Source organism: Felis catus, chromosome X (assembly GCF_018350175.1).
Source record: "Felis catus isolate Fca126 chromosome X, F.catus_Fca126_mat1.0, whole genome shotgun sequence".
Lineage (NCBI taxonomy): Eukaryota > Metazoa > Chordata > Mammalia > Carnivora > Felidae > Felis > Felis catus.
The window spans coordinates 39,753,055-39,771,010 of record NC_058386.1 but is presented as its reverse complement, the minus strand read 5'-3'; the positions used below and the strand labels follow the sequence as shown (position 1 = coordinate 39,771,010).

General features: G+C 44.7%; 1 long non-coding RNA gene across 3 annotated transcripts in view; it reads right to left on the bottom strand.

Moving 5' to 3' along the window:
* Positions 1 to 17,956, bottom strand: part of LOC123383451 — a 31,613-nt gene that overhangs the window by 12,950 nt on the left and 707 nt on the right. For 2 of the 3 annotated variants that reach the window (XR_006593190.1, XR_006593192.1), the window contains exon 2: positions 8,144 to 8,271. This is a non-coding gene — a long non-coding RNA (uncharacterized LOC123383451). Of the gene's footprint in view, positions 1 to 8,143; positions 8,272 to 9,638; positions 9,802 to 17,956 lie in introns of those variants that run through there. The other variant, XR_006593191.1, reaches the window with a different exon arrangement.

Below are 17,956 nucleotides of genomic sequence, written 5' to 3'. Positions count from 1 at the left end.
ATCTCGCGGTCCGTGCGTTCGAGCCCCACGTCGGGCTCTGGGCTGACAGCTCAGAGCCTGGAGCCTGCTTCGGATTCTGTGTCTCCCTCTCTCTCTCTGCCCCTCCCCTGTTCATAATCTGTCTGTCTCTGTCTCAAAAAAAAGAAATAAAAACATTAAAAAAAAATTAAAAACGAAAAGAAAAAAAAAAAGACCTGAAACCATAAAACTCCAAGAAGAAAACATAAGCAGTAAGCCCTTTGACATAGGTCTTGGTGATGATTCTTTTTAATATGACACCAAAAGGAAAAATAAACAAATGTGACTCGATCAAAGTAAAAAGTCTGTACAGCAAAAAAAGAAAGAAAGAAAGAAGGAAAGAAGGAAAGAAAGAAAGAAAGAAAGAAAAGAAGGAAGGAAGGAAGGAAGGTCAACAAAATGTAAAAGCAACCTACTGAAAGGGAGAAAAGAATTGCAAATCATACATCTGATAAGGGGCTGATATCCAAAATATGTAAAGAACTCTTCTGACTCTATAGCAAAACATCAAACAATTCAATTAAAAATGGGCAGAAGGATCTGAACATTTTCCCAAAGAAGGCATCCAGATGGCCAACAGGTACCTGAAAGGATGCTTAACATCATGAATATCAGAGCACTGCAAATCAAAACCACAATGAGCTATCACCTCACACCAGCCCGAACGGCTAGTATCAGACAATAAATCACAACTGTTGGGGAGGATGTGGAGAAAAGGGACCGCTCGTGCGCTGTCAGGGGGGATATAAATCGGTGCAGCCACTTTGGAAAGCAGTATGGAGGTTCCTCAAAAAATTAAAAATAGAACTACCCTACGACCCAGCAATTTTGCTATTGGGTATATATCTGGAGGAAATGAAATCACTGTCCCTAAAAGATATGAGCATTTCCTTGTTCACTGCAGCATAATTTGTAATAGCCAAGACATGGAAACAGTCTCCACTGATGGATGAATGGGTTAAGAAATTGTGATATGTATACAATCACCATATATATATATATGAGAATATTCTTCAGCCACAATAAAGAATGAAATCGTACCAGTCATAACAGCATGGATGGACCTCGAGGGCATCGCGCTAAGTGAAATAAGTCAAACCAAGAAAGACAAATACTGTATGGTCTCTCTTATATATGGAATCTTAAAAAACAAACAAATAAAACCAAAACGAAAAACAAAAAAACAAGAAACCAAGCTAATAATACAAAGAACAGATTGGTGGTTGTAAGAGGTGGGGGGTGGTAAGTGGGAGAAATGGATAAACTGGAGGGTTTTTTAGTTTAAAAATTTTTTTATTTATTTGTTTTGAGAGAAACAGAGACAGAGCAGAAGTGGGGGAGGAACAGAGAGAGAGGGAGAGGGAGAGAATCCCAAGCAGGTTCCACGCTACCAGTGCAGAGCCCGACGAGAGGCTCGAACTCACGAACCGTGAGATCGGGACCTAAGCTGAAATGGAGTTGGACGCCTAACTGACTGAGCCACCCAGGCATCCCATGGTTTTTTGGTTCCTTGGGGTTTTTTTCTTAGTGCAAAGCAACTGAGAATTTTTAAACTTTTTAAATTATAGGAGACACTTCACGCTATTTTTTTCTCTTGGAATTTCGTAGAGCAATTTGACATTTCAAGAGCTCTAACAAGCCTCGCAGTTAAACACAACAGAAACAAAAACCACACTTAAGCGACCATAAATGCGTTTATTCTGGGTTGTTGTTTGTTTTTTTTTTTTTTTTTCAAATTTTTCATTGGAGTATAGTTGACACACAGTGTTACATCAGTTTCAGGTATACAACATAGAGGGTCACCATCTCCACGTTTTGCTCATCACAAGTGTCACCATGCAACGCTATTACGTTCTCATCGGCTGTATTCTCTATGCTGTAACTTTTATTCCCTGTGTCATACTATGCTTGTAAAACCTATGAGCATTCTCGCAGGTTTGTTTTCCCCAAAAACATACTTCAAGAAACTCTGAACCACAGGGGCGTCCCGGTGGCTCAGTCGGTTAAGTGCCGAGCCCGGCTCAGGTCATGATCTCGCAGTCGGTGAGTTCCAGCCCCACTTCAGGCTCTGGGTGGACAGCTCGGAGCCTAGAGCCTGCTTCGGGTTCTGCATCTCCTTCTCTCTCTCTGCCCCTCCCCCGCTCATGCTCTGTCTCTCTCTCTCTCTCTCTCTCTGTCTCTCAAAAATAAGTAAACATTACAGAAAGAGGAAACATTGAACCACATCCCTAGGTATCTTCCAACCCAATAGTTCACCTCTCAATGTTGAGTCCATTCATCGGAGCCCCCTGTTGACGGCAGCCCCAGGGCAGAGCAGTGACAGTGCTTCCCTGGGAAGAAGGAGCCTGGGGCCAGGCGGCGCTCACTAGGCTGAGCCCGGAGCCCCGGGCTTCAGGTCCCGATCAGAAACTTCAGAAGAAGCCCAAAGGCTCAAGAACAGTAGATGCCACACCCCATATATACTGTGATTCACAATAAACCTAACTCACATTGTAAAGTAAGTGCAAGAAAGCTTAACAGAATTCCGAATGGTTCCATAACGACAACCTCGGTACTTGAAATACCAAACTCTTGCCCCCCGAACTGATGCTCCTGTTTGGCGGGTGCCCTAAACACACATTCGGTTAGGTCGCTAGTCCTGCCGGCGTCCCCATCCCAAGATCTGCGTCGATGCACCTGTTCTGGCCTCAGGGAAAAGGGCGTAGGAGACGAAACTAGTCTGGATCATTGCCAAGCTTGTCTCCAGCTCTCCAGCCCTGTGATCCCTTCTGCTGTACGGACTAGCCTTGGTCTTCAGCCTGCACCGGGGGATTTCAACCTTTCCTTCAGCAGTTCCCTAGGTGCCTCCTGTGGTACACGCTGTTGCCTTCTCACCTTGACGGACGCTGTGGACACGCGCCCTTGGCGCTTCCTTCCCTTACTTGCCACTTAACGGATGCCTTCCCACTTCAAACACTGCAGTGCTTTGCCTGAGGCCTTTTTGGACCATCACAGTTCACTCGGTGGGGGGTGGGGGGCAGGCTAGAAGGACCATGGAGCTCATATCCCCCAGAGCGGCCCTCAATCAGTCAGCTGAAATAACTCTGAAGTGTGTGCAGTTCACTGTCTCTCAGAATCCCCTAGCGGATTGAACCCCAGTTGTCCATAGTAGTAGCTGGCTTGATAAGGCACTTTTTTTTTTAATGTTTATTTATTTTTGAGAGAGAGAGAGCACAAGCAGGGGAAGGGCAGAAAGAGAGAGAGAGAAGACACAGAATCTGAAGCAGGCTCCAGGCTCCGAGCTATAAGCGCAGAGCCCAAAGCAGGGCTCGAACCCACGAACCGCCAGATCATGACCTGAGCTGAAGTCGGACGCTTAACCGGCTGAGCCACCCAGGTGCCCCAATAGAGCACGCAAGAAAATACATTCCTATCCACAGCTCTAAAGATAGAGCCAAGCCAACCATGGTGATCTCAGTCCCCTTCCCAGTGACGGGGTAGGATTTGATCCAGTCCTAGCCGACGAGAAGGGAGACTTCTGGGAAATCTGAAGGGAGAACTCTGGGAAATAGTTCTCTGCTCCAAAAAGAAAACAAGAGACCTCCCCTATTCTTCCGCTGGAAGTTGACACATCAGAGTGTGATGCCCAGGACCGCAGCCGCCAATTCAGGACCAGGAAACCAGCCTGCAGGGAAAACTGACTCACCTCATCTACCAAGTGGAGAGACGGCGAGATCCAGTTTCCTTGATGACCTATTTGAGCAGCCAGAGCCCAATGAATCTCTGAACTTCTTACATGAGATAATAGACTTTGTAATATTTAGACCAGTGTCAGTAGGAATATTCTGTAACTTGCAGTTAAAGATAATCCGATCTGATATACCTTTCCAAAGCTCTCAGGAACCAAAATAAAAAATGTTTTGTTTTGAAACCTCGCCCTTTGCAAACCAAATCATGCATAATTTTTAGCAGATGTCTTAATAACAGGGACTGGTTCAATAGATCATGGCACATACTATACATCCATGGAAAATCCTCCCTTAAGAAAATTGTTTAATGACACCGAAAATTATTTCAGTGTATTTTTAAGTGAAAAAACAAGTATGGCATAAACACACTGAAAAAAAATAAAGGCTAATACTCAGAACTGTTCACATTTACTTTATTTTTCTTTGGCATCCTCCAAGTTTTCTATTAAGAAGATGCATTGTTTTTATATTTGTTTTTTTTAAGTGTTTATTTATTTTTGAGAAAGATACAGAGGGCGAGCGGGGGAGGGGCGGAGAGGAGACAGAATCCCAAGCAGGCTCCGCAGGGTCAGCCCAGAGCCCGACGCAGGGCTGGAACTCATGACCCGTGAGATCATGACCTGAGCGGAAAGCATGAGTCAGACGCTCAACTGACTGAACCACCCAGGTGCCCCTGTATTCGTTTTTTTAAAAGATGGTATTTGAGGGGCGCCTGGGTAGCTCAGTCGGTTAAGCGTCCGACTTCGGCTCAGGTCATGATCTCGCGGCTCCTGAGTTCGAGCCCCGTGTAGGGCTCTGTGCTGACAGCTCGGAGCCCGGAGCCTGCTTCGGATTCTGGGTCTCCTTCTCTCTCTCCCCCTTCCCCGCTCATGCTCTGTCCCTCTCTCAAAAATAAACAAACATTAAAAAAAATTTAAAGATGGTATTTGAAAATAATAACTAAGGGGCTTTCATGGATTCTTTCTTCTATTTCTTCAACTCAGGGAAAAAACCACACGTCCAGCATCAGAGGACCTACCGAGGGGCGGAAAGTGGCCAGGAGTCTGCAGCAACCTATGTTTCAAAAAGTCAGCCTCATGAGCTGTATGGGGCAGAGTTATCAAGGAAGCCCTAAAAGATATCCCTTTCTCTTGTTACACAAGGGTTATGGACAATGTGAGAAGGCTTCCCCCAGTTCGATGGGCATCACCAGGTTTGCCCTCCTGCCCGAGTCACTCACCAGTGGGAACGAGGTAGGTACAAACCGATCTCCTGGCTTCAGAAGAGGAGACAGGGCTTGAGTAACATCTTCTATGAGCTAACTTACTGGAGAGGAAGTAGGGGTCTTTCGCAGGATGGAAGAAAAGAATCCCAAAGGGAAGCCGGAATAAGGAAGCAGCAAGAAACTGAAACCAGCGTCATGAGGGTGATTAGAAGAATGGAGTGGAATAATCAATGTGAAAGTGCTTTATAAAACTCTAGAAGTCTCCACAATCCAAAGTATCATTAGTGATTTTGAAGTCCTGGTCAGGAAAATGAAAAAGTGGAGAACTAGGTATTATAAATATGTTCAGGGGCAATTTTTTAACCTCTTGGGGCAGAAGGTGCTGACAGAGAGAAAGTTGAACTCTGTTGGGTTGCCATCTTTTATATCAAGGGGAATAATTTCCAAATAGGAAAGAGTAGGGCTAACATTGTCGAGAAAGAAGCAAAGACCAAGCCACCTAAAGGAATCAGGGGACCTTTTCCTTGGGACTTCAGGCTAAACAAATTATTTCCAACTGCCTGCCTCTAAAACTTAGACGTTTGATCCCAGGACCAATGCCAGGAGAGCATAGAACAATCGTGTGCGTGTCCGTGGGGTCCTCCAGGAGGCAGTCAGAGGTGCGGTTTGGAGTGCAAAAGATTTATTGGTAGGAGATGCTCGGGAAAGGTAAGGGGAGAGGAAGCAGCTTGGGGCAGGGAGAACTTCAAACCATGATGCACATCTGACAAGCCTTAGTCAACCCAACAGGGAGCTCTAGAGCCAAGATTCCCCATTAAAGGTATCCCTTGATGAGCAGACATGGCCAGACCTTCCTGCCTCTGCCATTGGCTCCAGCTGTTGGCTGGGGCTGCCCAGGAAGAGCGGGATCCAACCAAGATGGATCCCGAAATACAAACATTTTGGAAACCATCAGCTAACTGCGATCCTCGTAGTTGATCTGTGGGTTTTTAAAGGCGGCCTCTGGAGAGTTTAGACTGATGATATAGCATAATTGGATTTCAGTAAGATATTTATCAAAACATTTTCTGGCCTTATCATTGAGATAGAAGCATGGGTAACAGTTTAGTTGGGCAAATTCTGGTATTCTAAAGCAATCAGATCCACCAGGGATCAATTAATAGGACCTGTGTTAGCAGCTAATATTTAAAAATTTTTTAATGTTTATTTATTCTTGAGACAGAGACAGAGGGTGAATAGGGGAGGGGCAGAGAGAGAGGGAGACACAGAATCTGAAACAGGCTCCAGGCTCCGAGCTGTCAGCACCGAGCCCGACGCAGGGCTCGAACCCACGAACTGCGAGATCATGACCTGAGCCGAAATCGGACGCTGAACCGACCGAGCCACCCAGGCGCCCCAGCAGCTAATATTTTAAATTCAAGCGTCCGAAGCTAGGATTTTTGTCTTCTTCCACACTAGCTCCTCTCCCTCGTTCCCAGTTGCTGTCAATAGTATTCTATTTTCTTAGACATCCAGATTTGAAAGCTCTGAGTTAACATGGATGCTTGCTGCTCCCTTATTCTTTTCACTGACTCAGTTTCCAAGTCAGGCAGACTACACTTCTCATTGCCTCTTACATTCATCCCTTTGTTTTCTTTCCTACTGCTACGTCCCCGGCCCTGGGCACCATTTCTTCCGACCCCATGCTGTGTCCTGCAAATACATCCCTCGCCATCCACGTTGACCTTCCCCGTGGCCCCAAACCATTGGCTTGCTAACCAAGGCCCCTTCATCTATGCCCTTCCCATCTATGTCCATTTGCCCATGGGTCCCACCCCTGAACCCACACAAATCAAAGTACTGCCCATACTGTGCCTCATCCTGGTTATCAGCTGCCTTGCAGACTTCTTCAACGCTGAGCTACACATGTTTAAAGCCTCCCGGGGTTTCTGAAATTAGGAAGCACCTTGTATTCAAGGGCGGAAGAAAGTGTCAGCCTCAGAGCTGAAGAAGAGGTTAAGAAAGGCCAACGGAGAATTTTGCAAAGCGTCGAAGGGATCCGTTCGTCTAATGGTCACTGCAATTGTACATTAACGTAGGGTCCTTAATCTGTACTCAAAATGAGGCAGTATATGCTCAGAACCGCTCTGGGTGCTTGAGGCAAAACAGATAAGCATCTCTACCCTGGTGGAGCATACATGTGAGAAATCTGTCGCTGGGTCTGCTTGACTTTTAAGAGAAGCTCTTTCACTTCTTTTTTTTTTATTTATTTATTTTTTAAATTTTTTTTTCAACGTTTATTTTTGGGACAGAGAGAGACAGAGTATGAACGGGGGAAGGGCAGAGAGAGAGGGAGACACAGAATCGGAAGCAGGCTCCAGGCTCCGAGCCATCAGCCCAGAGCCTGACGCGGGGCTCGAACTCCCGGACCGCGAGATCGTGACCTGGCTGAAGTCGGGCGCTTAACCGACTGCGCCACCCAGGCGCCCCGAAGCTCTTTCACTTCTAATGACAAATAACTCAATTTGGGGGGCAAAGTGAAATTATGGTTTCAGCCAAAGAAGATAAAACCTGTTATACATCGTCACCCCTGTTTGTTTCCTCATTCTGCCCTTTGCCCCCCCCCCCCAGTTCAAGCCAAGAGTTCGTTTCTCTCTTATTTCCTCAAGGGGGAGGGTGCGGCAGGTTCGAAAATAAATATGGCCCCTCAGGGATGAATCACTAAATTCTACTCCTGAAACCATTTTTTTTTTAATTATAAAGTTAAAAAAAAAAAAAAAAGGAAAGAAAAGAAAAAAGAAATATGGCCCGAGAGAGGGGATCTAAGCTCCATCTGTTGGTAGTAGTAGGAGAAAGGGAGCAGCGAAACGCCAAAGAAGGAAAAGGCAATTGAGGTACCTCTAAAGGTACATGGTGAGCAGCTTTGGAGGCTGAAGCGTGTGTCCCAAGTGGAGCCTGAAAGCATCAGGAAGCAGCTGGAACTGGTCACGACAGGCCACATGGAAAAGAAACAAGAGTCCGCAAGCATCCCCATCCGATGGCTGCATCTCAAGGAAATCTCCCAGAAGGAAATTCCAGAAGAGAAAAGAACTCAGGAAATAACCGTGCTACGATTTCCCACCAATCCGGCACGGAGGGCTCAAAATAGAAGGTAAGTCACAAAATGTAAAGCGACAGGCCTTACACATGTAAATGTCCAGACTGAGAGTCTTACCCTCCGACACTTGCCAGGTCATGAAATTAACGGTACCAAAGAGACCGAGAACCTTGAGGACGTTATGAAAAGCAGTGAGTCGCTTGGAATGCTTGCGGAGAAGAACCACTCAGGAAAATCTTCAGGCCCTGAATGTGAGAAACATTCAAATTGGGTAATGATTCTAAAAAGGGAAGCAGCAGATATCAAAAATTACAGGGGTAATTTACATCATTGTTTAATGGATGCTCGATGTCGTGTTTCTTCTGGGTTTTTTTTTTTCTTCCTTTAAAAGCTGCTATTTAAATTGATGGTGGCTCTTACGATTCATGGCATTTTGGAAATGAGAAAAAAAACTGTTTTTCATCATTTTTAGGATTTTTCAGCTGTCAAAATCCTATCCATCAGCAACCAAAATGTCAAAAATAAGGGCTTTGTTAAATAACTTGTGCTACATCTATATGATGGAGTGCAGTATTTTTTAAATTTTTTTTTAATGTTTATTCACTTTTTTGAGAGACAGAGACAGAGTGTGAGCAGGGCAGGAGCAGAGAGAGAGGGAGACACAGAATCCGAAGCAGGCTCCAGGCTCCGAGCTGTCAGCACCGAGCCCCGTGCGGGGCTCGAACCCACGAACGGTGAGATCATGACCTGAGCCGAAGTCGGCCGCTGAACCGACTGAGCCACCCAGGCCCCCCTGGAATGCAGTACTTATAAATGGTCTCACAGAAGAATATTTAATGACATGAGAAAATGTTAAAGTTAAGTTTTTTTAAAACAAAGAAAACGCGCGCGCGCGAGTGTGTGTGTGTGTGTCTGTGTGTGTGTGTGTGTGGTATAATCTACAGGTCTGCCTTAAGGGGTCTCTCAAGCCCTCCAACCCCAAAGGTTATGCTCTAATCTCATAGCTAAATGGCGCACCTGTCCAAGTTTTCCCAAGAGGAAGGGACAGTCCTGGGCGTATTGAGACAGTCGGTAACCCTAAGGAGAGCCGTTTCCGATGTCTCGGGAGCTGAGTCAAGTCCTCCCTGCCACAGCCCAGTGCTATACTGGCCGTGAGCGATTTCCCTGGGCTCTTGACTCCCCCACTGTAGACCCCACCTGCAGGACCCAAAGTAAGGCTTTGAGGTAATGGTGAGCACCACAAACATTTAGCCAAATCACACTGACCCTGGCTCACCATTCCCAACGCTTTGCCCAGGGCTCTGTTGCAAGCCCCGTACCTCTTTCAGCCTCCCTGTCCCTTTTGTCCACACGGTGTCTGCCCATGTTGCGGGAGACAGAAATTGGTAGTCACGAACTCTCAAATCCAAACTATCTCCGCGGCTGAAACTAAAGCCAAGGGCCAAGACGCGGTGAGCGACATCCACATCATGCCGGAGTGAGAGGTTTCTTATTCCTGTCCCCCTCTTCAGTGACAATTTGCTGTCCGCTCACAGACAAAAGTGCCTTTGTGGGAGCCACGGATTCAGGAGAAGTGTCGCCCACCCACGGAACGGGCAAGAGACATACAGACCTCCATCCTGGCTGTGGACCCTGCAGTGACCTACGGACCGGCTCCAGCCCCTTCTTGGTCACATTCTAAGATCCCCTGGAAAACACCGTCTTGGACAATCACCCACAGATCACAGGGCCTTTGTGTAACTCCAGGTCTCCGGCTGAGAAGTTCCAGCATGTTGTTGAGGCCAAAAAAAGAAAAAAAAAAAATATATATATATATATATACACACACACACACACGTTTGGATGCACTGAAGGCAGTTAGAGGAACAGCTTGACCTTACCTGCATCATCCCTCTTCCGAGAAGAAGCCTGTCTATGAGCCACCAGGAGCACCTCAGTCTCAAATCTCTGCGGCTGGCTGGCTGTGCATGCTCCTGATGGGGTCAAGGGCAAGCTTCGGTGGGGGACTAGGGAGCACCTGCAGAAAACTGACCCAGGAAGAGACCACAGACCGGAGCGTTAGTGCTACCTTTGGGGGGTGGGGGGGAAGTGAGGCTGTCAGCACTCTCTCTGGTCCTTTGCAAGATGGAGAGAAGGCTCACAAGCTTAAGAATTCTGCCGCAAGGGGGAGTGAGGGGTGTGGAGAAGGTGTATCGATCCAAGCTTCAGAATCTCTAGCAGAGCTGACAGAGGATATTTCTCTCCCAAGAGCAGTTAGTAAAGACCGGAGAAGGTGACCGCTCCTTCAGATGTGAAGGCAGGGATGCAAAACTCCAAGGGCTATGAAAAATCAAGGAAACATGACACCAACAAAGGATCACAAAATCTGGTGACTCATCCCCAAAGCACGGAGATCTGCAATTTACCCGCTAGAGAATTCAAAATAGCTATGTTAAGGAAACTCACTAAGGTACAAGAAGACACAGAAAAGCAGCTCAAAGAAATAGGGGAAACAATACATGAACAAAACGAGAAGCTTAACAAAGTGATAGAAATCATTTCAGAAAACAAATTCTAGGGGCGCCTGGGTGGCTCAGTCGGTTAAGCATCTGACTTCAGCTCGGGTCACGATCTCGCGGTTCGTGAGTTCGAGCCCCACGTCGGGCTCTGGGCTGATGGCTCAGAGCCTGGAGCCTGCTTCGGATTCTGTGTCTCCCTCTCTCTCTGCCCCTCCCCTGCTCATGGTCTGTCTCTCTTTGTCTCTAAAAAATAAATACATGTTAAAAAAATTTTTTTAAAGAAAACAAATTCTAGAGCTGAAAAATATAATGAATGGAATGGAGGAGGGGATGCCCTAGAGTGCATCAGCAACAGAATGAATCAAGCAGAAAAAAAAAAAATCTTTGAGTTAGAAGACAGGAACCTTGAAATTATCCAGTCAGAGAAGGACAAAGAAAAAAAGGATGAAAAACAGGATCTATGGGATACCATCAAAGGAACCAGTTGCAAATGATTGCAGTTCTGGAGAAGAAGAGAGGGAGAGGGGGAAGAAAGATTATTTAAAGGAGTAAGCGTCCGACTTCAGCCAGGTCACGGTCTCGCGGTCCGGGAGTTCGAGCCCCGCGTCGGGCTCTGGGCTGATGATGGCTCAGAGCCTGGAGCCTGTTTCCGATTCTGTGTCTCCCTCTCTCTCTCTGCCCCTCCCCCGTTCATGCTCTGTCTCTCTCTGTCCCAAAAATAAATAAACGTTGAAAAAAAAAAATTTAAAGGAGTAACGGTCAAGAACTTCCCAAATCAGGGGAAGTTAATCAAGCTCATGGGTCACCAAACAAACTCAAAGAGATCCTCTCCAAGACATTAAAATAGTATTTTCAAAAATCAAAAAAAAAAAAAAAAACCAATGTTTTAAACCAGAAAGAGAAAATAAGCTTGTAACCTAAAAGGAAACTCCCAAAAGGCTGTTGGTAGGTTTTGCAGGAAGAAAGAATACAAACACTGGTAAAGGTAAGTGTACAAATTCAGAATACTCTAGGGGCGCCTGGGTGGCTCAGTCGGTTGAGCGTCCGGCTTCGGCTCAGGTCATGATCTCACAGTTTGTGAGTTCGGGCCCTGCGTTGGGCTCTGTGCTGACAGCTCGGAGCCCGGAGCCTGGTTTCGGATTCTGTGTCTCCTCCTCTCTCTGCCCCTCCCCAACTTGTGCTCTGTCTCTCTATGTCTCTCAAAAAATAAATGTAAAAAATTAAAAAAAAACAAATTCAGAATACTCTAGTGTTATAATATGGTGGTGTATTAACCACTTGACTTTAGTATAAATGTTGAAGGATAGAATACTCAAAATAACTTTACTTAAGGCAAGGTGGGACCTTAGGCCCGAAGGACCCTCCGGGACCTCAGGGCTGTGTGGGGTCTCATGGTGACAATAATTCAGGCCTCCTGGCCAGTGGCAGTATGCAGAAGGTTGCTGGCCTCAGGATGATGGCCTGCTGGGAAAGGATGGGCCCTGTTCAGTAGGCTGGGAGGGCTTGATGCCTGAGGGCAGGGGTGAGTTATGCCCCTGAGCGTTACATGACTTGACCTCCAGCCTCCTTTGGATCAGTCCTGAGTCTGGGCCATGTAGGGATAGACCAGTCCAAAATCTAAAATAGATAAATAAATAACTACAGCCACCATAATTGCTAATGGATATGTCATGTAAAAAGAGAGAAATTGCAACATCAAAAACATAAAAGGAGGGAGAAAAAAAGGTAGAGCTTTTGAATGTGATCAAAGTTAAATTGTTATTGGCATAAAAGACTGTTACCTCAGTAAGATGTTTTATGCAAACCTCATGATAACCACAAGGCAAAACCTGCAGTAGGTTCACAACAGACAAAGAGAGGGAATCGAAACAGAGCACCGTGGAAAATCATAAAGTCACAAGGGATGGCACCAAGAAGGGAAGAAAGGAACAAGAAAACTGCAAACAATCCCCCAAAATATGAATAAAACAGCATTCGTAACTCCTAACCTTGTGAATAATTACTCCAAATATAAAGGGATTCAATTCTCCAATCAAAAGAAATAGACTAGCTGGACGGGGGCGGGGGACAAGAATCAACTATATGATGGCCAACCGAAGACTCTGAAGCTTTAAGGACACGCATAGTTTCAAAGCAAAGGGCTGGACAAATAAATTCCACGCACGAGGAAAACAGACAGCCGGGTAGCTCTATACCTACATCAGACAGAAAAAGACACTAAGTTAAAAATGATACCAAGAATAGGGGTCATTATATAATGACTCATCCGTCAAGAAGAGGGATCCATCCATCAAGAAGATATAGCAATCTTCTCTAACCACGTGGTGCAAAACTAGAAAACAACAACAAAGGAAAGCTGGAAATGGTGCAAGCATGTAGGACCTAAACAGCACGCGCCTGAAAACCCAGTGGGCCAAAGAGGAAACCAAAAGGGAAATAAAAAAATATTTCAAAATAAGCAATGGTGGCAACACAACACAGCAAAACCTATGGGATACAGCAAAAGCAGTTATAAGGGGCAGTTTTACAGCCATAACTTGGCACCTCAAGGTACTAGAAAAAAAGAAGAACAAACTATGCCCAAATTTAGCAGAAGAAAGGAAACCACAAAGATCAGAGCAGAAATAAATGAAATAGACACTAGAAAAAACAATAGACAAGATCAGTGAAACTAAGAGCTGCGTTTCCGGAGAGATAAAATTTACAAACCTTTAGCTAGATTCAGTTAAAAAAAAAAGAGAGAAGACTCAAATACTCAAATACTCTCTCACAACAACAAAAAAACAACAAAAAAGAAAACACATGGGGGGTGGGGGGCGCCTGGAGGGCTCAGTCAGTGGAGCGTTCAACTCTGGATTTCAGCTCAGGTCATGATCTCACAGTTGTGGGTTCAGGCCCCGCATCAGGCTCTGCACTGACAGTGTGGAGTCTGCTTGGGATTTGTCTCTCTCCCTCTCTCTCTCTGCCCCTCCCCAACTCATGCTCTCACACTCTCTCTCAAAAATAAATAAATTTTTGGGGCGCCTGGGTGGCGCAGTCGGTTAAGCGTCCGACTTCAGCCAGGTCACGATCTCGCGGTCCGTGAGTTCGAGCCCCGCGTCAGGCTCTGGGCTGACGGCTCAGAGCCTGGAGCCTGTTTCCGATTCTGTGTCTCCCTCTCTCTCTGCCCCTCCCCCGTTCATGCTCTGTCTCTCTCTGTCCCAAAAATAAATAAACGTTGGAAAAAAAAATTTTTTTTTAAATAAATAAATTTTTTAAAAAAGAATAACACAAGGATACCGACTCTCACCACTCCTATTCAACATAGTACAAGGAAGTCAGGGCAATCAGGCAAGAAAAAGAAATAAAAGGTATCCTAAGTGGGGAAAAAAAGCAAAATTACCTTTGTTTGCAGATGATACAATCTCATATATAGAACATTCTAAAGACTTCAGTAACAACAGCAGCAACAACAAAAAACATTGGAACTAATCAAAAAATTCAGTAGAGTTACCAGATTCAAAATCAACACACAGGGGTGCCCGACTGGCTCAGTCAGAAGACCATGCAAATCTTGATCTCCAAGTGGTGAGTTCAAGCCCCACATTGGATGTTGAGATTACTTAAATACCATTTAAAAATTTTTTTAAAAGCCAAAATCAATATACAAAAATCAGTTGCATTTCTGCACACCAACAATGAAATGTCTGAAAAAGAAATAAAGAAAACAGCACCATTCACAACGGTACCAAAAATAAAATACTTAGGAATCAATTTACCCGAGGAAGTGATAGATCTGTATGCTGAAAACTATGACTTTCTCTGAAAAATACTGAAGAACACACAAATAAGTGCAGGATATCCCCTGTTCATGGACTGCAAGGGTTAATAGTGTTAAAACGTCAAGGCTACCCAAAGCCATCTACAGATTCAGTGCAATCCCTATCAAAATTCTAATGACATTTTTCATCAAAAATTAAAAGAAAATCCTACTATTGGCATGGAACCAAAAAACTAATAATAACAAAACAAAACAAAACAAACAAACAAAAAACAAATAGCCCAAAGCAATCCCGAGAAAGAATGAAGTTGGAGGCATCGCACTTCCTGATTTCCAACTACACTGCAAAGCTCTAGTAATCAAAACAGTATGGTTCTGGCATCAAGTTAGACACATGGACCGATAGAACAGAATCGAGAGCTCAGAAATAAACCCGTGCATATAAGGACAATTAATTTACAACAAAGAGCCAAGGATATACACGAGGAAAGGACAGTCTATTCAATATATAGGGCTGAGAAAACCGGACAGCTTCTGCCAAAGCGTGAAGGTACGCCATTCTACTAGACCATACACACCACTCACTTCAAAATGGATTAAAGTCATGAACATAAGACTGAAACCGTAAGACTCCTAGAAAAAACCATGGGTGGTAAGCTCCTTTACATCAGTTGGCAATGATTTGTTAGACTGACACCAGAAGCAAAGGCAAAGGAAAAAAAAAAGGCAAAGATCAACCAGTGGGACTACATCAAACTAAAAAGCTTCAGCACAGCAAAGGAAACTACTAACAAAAAGCCAACCTACAGAATGGGAGAAAATATTTGTAAATCATTTATCTGATAAAGGGTCGATACCTAAAATATATTAAGAACTTACACCATTCGGTAGGGGTGCCTGGGTGGCTCAGTCAGTTAAGTGGCCGACTGTGGCTCTGGTCACGATCTCACAGTTCATGAGCTCGAGCCCCGCATCTGGCTCCATGCTGACCGCACGAAGGCTGCTTGAGATTCTTCCTCTCCCCCTCTCTCTGACTCTCCCTTTCCTGCATGCTCTCTCTCTCAAAATAAATAAATAAACTTAAAAAAAAAAAAAACAGGAAGACTGAGTAAACAAAGAGAAAGTCCCAGAAAAGAAATAAGATACAAAGAACAAAATAGAAATTTTAGAACTGAAAAATCCGCTAACTGAAATTAAGACTTACTGGAAAGACTTAACGGAATGGAGAGAACAAAGAAACAGGCTCCAGGCTCTGAGCTGTCAGCACAGAGCCCGACGCGGGGCTCGAACCCACGGACCGCGAGATCGTGACCTGAGCTGAAGTCAGACGCTCAGCCGACTGAGCCACCCAGGCACCCCAACAGAACATTTTTAAAGTGCTAAAAGAAAAGAATTGTCAGCACAGAATTCTGTATCCACAGAAAATATCCTTCAAGAACAAAGGGCAAATAAAACATTTTCATATGAAGGAAAACTAAGAGAATTTGTCACTAACAGACTTGCCCCAAAAGAATAACTGAAGGAAATTCTCTAAGCAGAAAGGAAATGACAAAAGAAGAAATCTTGTATCATCAAAAAGGAAGAAAGAACAATGGATCGGGGCCCCCCGGGTGGCTCTGTCGGTTAAGCGTCTGACTTCAGGTCCAGTCATGGTCTCAGTTTGTGAGTTCGAGCCCCTCATCGGGCTCTGTGCTGACAGCTCAGAGCCTGGAACTTGCTTCAGATTCTGTGTTTCCCTCTCTCTCTGCCCCTTGGCCGCTTGCACTCTGTCTCTCTCTGTCTCTCTCAAAAATAAATAAACATTAAAAAAAAAGAACAATGAAAGAGTAGCAACCTGGGTGAATACAATATAGTTTCCTTTTCCTCTTGAGTTGTCTCAAATGTGCTTGATTTTTTGATCGAGCCCCATGTCAGGCTCTGCACTGACAGCCTGGAGCCTGCTGGGATTCTCTCTCTCCCTCTCTCTCTGCCCCTTCCCTGCTCGTGCTCTCTCTCTCTCTCTCTCTCTCTCAAAATAAAGAAAAACATTAAAAAAATAAAGAATTTTTAAAAAATAAAAAATCAATAAAACACAACACTAATTACAAATGTTCTCCCCAAAATAAAATACCTAAGTGTAGATCAAAAAAAAAAACATACAGGGGGCACCTGGGTGACTTAGTTGAGCATCTGACTCTTGATTTTGACTCAGGTCATATCCCAGGGTCGTGAGATCAAGCCCCGAATCTGGCTCCAAGATGAGCATAGAGACTGCTTAAGATTCTCTCTCTCTCCCTCTGCTCTTCCCTCCTGCTTGCTCACTCTCTCTCTCTCTCTCTCTCTCTCTCTTTCTGAAAAAAAAAAAGAAAAGAAAAAAGAAAAGAATGTACAGGACTTAGGGGTGCCTGGGTGGCTCAGTCGGTTAAGTGTCTGACTTCAGCTCAGGTCGTGATCTCACGGTTCATGAGTTGGAGCCCCGAGTGAGGCTCTGTGCTGACAACTCAGAGCCTGGAGCCTGCTTCGGATTCTGTGTCTCCCTCTCTCTCTGCCCCTGCCCTGCTCATGCTCTGTCTCTTTCTGTCTCAAAAATAAACATTAAAAAAAAAAAGAATGTACAGGACTTAGATGCTGAAAACTACAAAATCCTGATGAAAGAAATAAAAATCTAAATAAATAGACATAACATGTTTATGCAGTTGAAGACTCAACATAATAAAGAAGTCAATCCTCGGGGCGCCTGGGTGGCTCAGTCGATTGAGTGTCCGACTTCGGCTCAGGTCATGATCTCGCGGTCTGTGAGTTTGAGCCCCTCGTCGGGCTCTGTGCTGACAGCTCGGAGCCTGGAGCCTGCTTCAGATTCTGTGTCTCCCTCTCTCTCTGCCCCTCCCCCGCTCATGCTCTGTCTCTCTCTCTCTCTCTCTCTCTCTCTCTGTCAAAAATAAATAAACATTAAAAATTAAAAAAAAAAGAAGTCAATTCTCCGCAAATTGATATACAGATTTAACTCAATCCCTATCAAACTTCCAGCAAGATTTTTTGTAGATATAGACAAGATTATTCTAAAATGTATATGGAAAAGCAAGTGAACTAGAATGGCTAAAATAACTTTGAAAAAGAAGCAAGTTGGAGGAATCAGCCTACCCGATTTCAAAACACAGTCTATAGCTACAATAATCAAGACTGTGTGATATTGACAGAGGAACAGACGCATAGGTCTATGGAACAGAATTGAGAATCCGGACACAGCCACCTACGATTACAGACAACTGATTTTTGACAAAGATGCAAAAGCAATTCAACCGCAAAAAATATGAGCCTTGTCTGACCTAACCACATCCTACACAAAAACGAATTCAAAACGGATCATAGACTTAAGTGTAAAATACAAAACCTTAAAACTTTTGGGGCCCCTGCGGGGCTCAGTCGGTTAAGTGTCCGACTTCGACTCAGGTCATGATCTCGCAGTTTGTGAGTTCGAGCCCTGCGTCCGGTTCTGTGCCCACAGCTTGGAGCCTGCTTCGGATTCTGTGTCTCCCTCTCTCTCTCTCTCTGCCCCTCCGCCTCTCGTGCTCTATGTCTGTCTCTGTTTCTGTCTCTCTCTTTCTCTCTCAAAAATAAGTAAGCATTAAAAAACACATAAATAAATAAAAATTTTAAAAACTGTTGATTCTGCGAAAGGCCCTCTTAAGAAGA